A 3,224-nucleotide genomic window follows, 5' to 3' on the forward strand; every position below is an offset into this window, starting at 1 on the left:
TTACAGCTGTTTCAATTAATTCTCAGTAAATATTAAGTAAATATTAAAATTATATCTATATGACATGAGCATAATATCGTCAGAAGGGAAAAAATATACCCTTGCATGTGTTTATGGATTCAGTATTGCAGGGTATATGTTTTCTCCTCTGAAGATATTACGTTGGTATATTTTCTGACAACTCAGTTGCGATATATAAGTATGAAAATTAGTATCTATTTTCTTCGCAACGAGTAGTTTCCATCTATAGATCTCTGGCTTATGAGTCCAGCAGCCTCCATTGCATTACTCCGCTCAACGAGTGGTTAAGCAAATATATAATGTATTGTCTTTTTATTCTCTGTTTTGTGTTTCTTTACTTCTATTATTTCATCCATGATATGTTATTTATTTCTATGTATTTGAATGTGTCAATTGTACGAAGCATAATAGCTACGCAATACATGCTGGACATTGAGACGTTAATCCACTTACTGAAAGGCGACACTCTGCCGATATTTCGAGAGTCACATTTGACAAACCACATTCACGTAGATTTATGCGTTGTACATTTTTCTGATTGTTTCTGTAATTGTCATTTTCAGACGAACCAGAGGCAAATCAATTCCAGAAATGCTTACTCAGTGTAGCGTAGCAAAGCGAGCTAGCTAGTCGCTGATAAAACTACAAGAATAATTGAAACGAATAGTCGACTCGGTTCCTTTTGTACTGTGCAAGATGAGAGTGTTAAATATGACATACGCGGATTTATTTAATTTACGAATTCAGTGACGGCTAAAATACCCCACAGTGAAAAAGGAAGTATTTAATAAATAAACTTTGCCAATACCAAGCTGGAATTTGGGCCATAAATTAATGCGAAATTTTGACGAAATGTTTTAATTTAAGTATTTTAAAACAAAAGGTGAAATTTATATCATAGAATTAGGGGAATTCTTAAGCGGGTTGATATCAAAAGGGTTAAACGTGTCTCACGGACCGCTAGCATTGTCTTTGTGGGCACCCAGGCGTCCGCAAACTCGAGGCTGTAAACGACCAGCATAGACACCGCTCCCGTTGGTATACGAGTCAACCGAAGCCAGAAGCTGGAGATTGATTGTGACTGATTTGTTGTATCGATTTCAGCATCTTATTGTTCTGATTTCAAACCTGCTCAGGGTAGGTTTTGATCCTACAAAATACCAGTGTAAAATAACGTCATACTATCGGTTCTCACATTCGTGGTCTCCTTCCAGCTTTACAAACGATGATGGTGTATCTTGTGAAAATGTTATAATTTTCTTGATTATTTCTGGTAAGCTAATCACGTCCATACAATATTGAAAATTGCTTCGCTGTTGTTTACTCGCTAACAGATTCTGTATCTGCAAGACGCAATCACGAAAAGCGTTCGAGTGAAATTAATGAAAATAGAAAGAGGGATGGACGGGTGGAGGGAGAATATGGAGACAAAAGGCAAGGAAAATGGGATAGTGACTTAACATTGAGAGGAAGATCGACAGGTATAGATAGGTGGATCGAGAGAGAAACAAAGAGGAAGAGAGAGAGTAGGATGCAGAAAAGGAAAATAAATTATGGAGATGAGCATTGGATAACGAGAGAGAGAAGAGCGTGGTAGACAGATAAATAAATAGATACAGAGATAGGGAGAAAAAAATGGAAGAGAGAGAAGGAGAGAAGGTGATAGAGAATTTTAGAGGTGAAGAGAAGCAAAAAAGAGAAAACAGAGAAACAAGAGTTGGAAAACAAAGTATTACGAAGATAAACAGAAGTGACCAAACGAAAAGATATATATATATATGTGTGTGTGTATATGTTTATCTATCTATCTATCTCTCTCTCTCTCTCTCTATATATATATATATATATATATATATATATGGAGCAGAGGAGAAATACGATAAGGAAAAAAAAGGGATGAGAGAGGAGTAAAGAACTAAGAATGTCGACAGAAGAAAATATCGAAAGAGAATGAAAAAAGAAAGAAATATGGATGGGGTAGGAAAGTGTCAGAATGTGACATAATTGAAGCTGCGGTACGAACCAACAATTTATGCTGTAGAAGATAATATAAACACTAATATTTCAGGGTTCGTTGAAGTGTGTTGAAGGCAAAAGTTGACACAAACTTTACAAAACTTCTTGCAATAACCTGTCAGTATGGATTGGTTTCTCGGTCTGTCAACTGCCTGTTTTCTCTCTGTCTCTGTCTCTGTCTTTCTCTCTCTGTCTTTCTATCTCTGTCTTTCTGTCTCTGTCTCTCTCTCCCCATACATAAATATATATGTATGCGTGTGCGTGTATGGATGTGTGTGTATACGTTTATTTAAATATATATGGGTACATAGCTTTTGTATCTCCCTCTTTCCTCTTCACTCCTCTTATATGTATACATACATACATACATACATACACACACACACACACACACACTATGCCACACACTATGCACTATGCCACAAAAGCAGGAGAACTCAGTCGTGGCTGTCAGACAATTTCTGCGACCACATCACCCCTAACATCTGGCCACCTGACTCACCAGACAGCAACCCCCTTGATTATTATGTGTGGGGCGTAGTTGAGCGAGAGACCAACAAAGCTCCTGGTAACACCAAAGATGAACTGGATGCAAGGATTATGGCAGGATACAAGGATTATCATCACCTTAAACAAGGAGAACGTCCAAAAGAGGTGCAGCAGATTCCGAAGTCGTCTGAAGGCCGTGGTTGAAGCCAATGGCGATTTTACTGAATAAATTTACTCTTTAGTATTTCAAGATATTTTTATGTAATTCTGGTAAATATATTTGATAAGACGAGATGTCAGTGTTATTTTCATACTTACGTAATTTAGACGACAGAAAAATAAAAGACGAAGATAGGTGTGTGAACAACAAGAAGGTGTATTAGTTTGATGCTCGGGAAAGTCTTTTACGTTTTGAGCTTACGCTATATATCATCATCATCAATATACATTCGGCGGAATTTGAACTCAGAACGTAACGACAGACGAAATACCGCTAAGCATGTCGCCCGGCGTGCTTACGATTCTGTCAGCTCACCGCCCTAGTTTAGACGGAATATTGAGATAACGATGTATAATTGATTGTCACATGAATTTAAACAACATACTTAGTCTGGGCCTAAAACAATATCAACGTTAGATACTCATTTATAATCTTCCTTCCTTCCTTCCTTCCTTCCTTCCTTCCTTCCTTCCTTCCT

The 3,224-nt window shown here is 37.3% G+C and overlaps 1 long non-coding RNA gene across 1 annotated transcript in view; it reads right to left on the reverse strand.

Annotated features, from left to right (window-relative positions):
• Positions 1-786: 786 nt before the first annotated feature.
• LOC128249748 (uncharacterized) overlaps positions 787-3,224 on the reverse strand; it is a 29,084-nt gene continuing 26,646 nt past the window's right edge. Inside the window, exon 3 of the long non-coding RNA XR_008265841.1 lies at positions 787-1,171. This is a non-coding gene — a long non-coding RNA (uncharacterized LOC128249748). The remainder of the gene's footprint in view (positions 1,172-3,224) is intronic.

The sequence above is a fragment of the Octopus bimaculoides genome, chromosome 18 (assembly GCF_001194135.2).
Source record: "Octopus bimaculoides isolate UCB-OBI-ISO-001 chromosome 18, ASM119413v2, whole genome shotgun sequence".
NCBI lineage: Eukaryota > Metazoa > Mollusca > Cephalopoda > Octopoda > Octopodidae > Octopus > Octopus bimaculoides.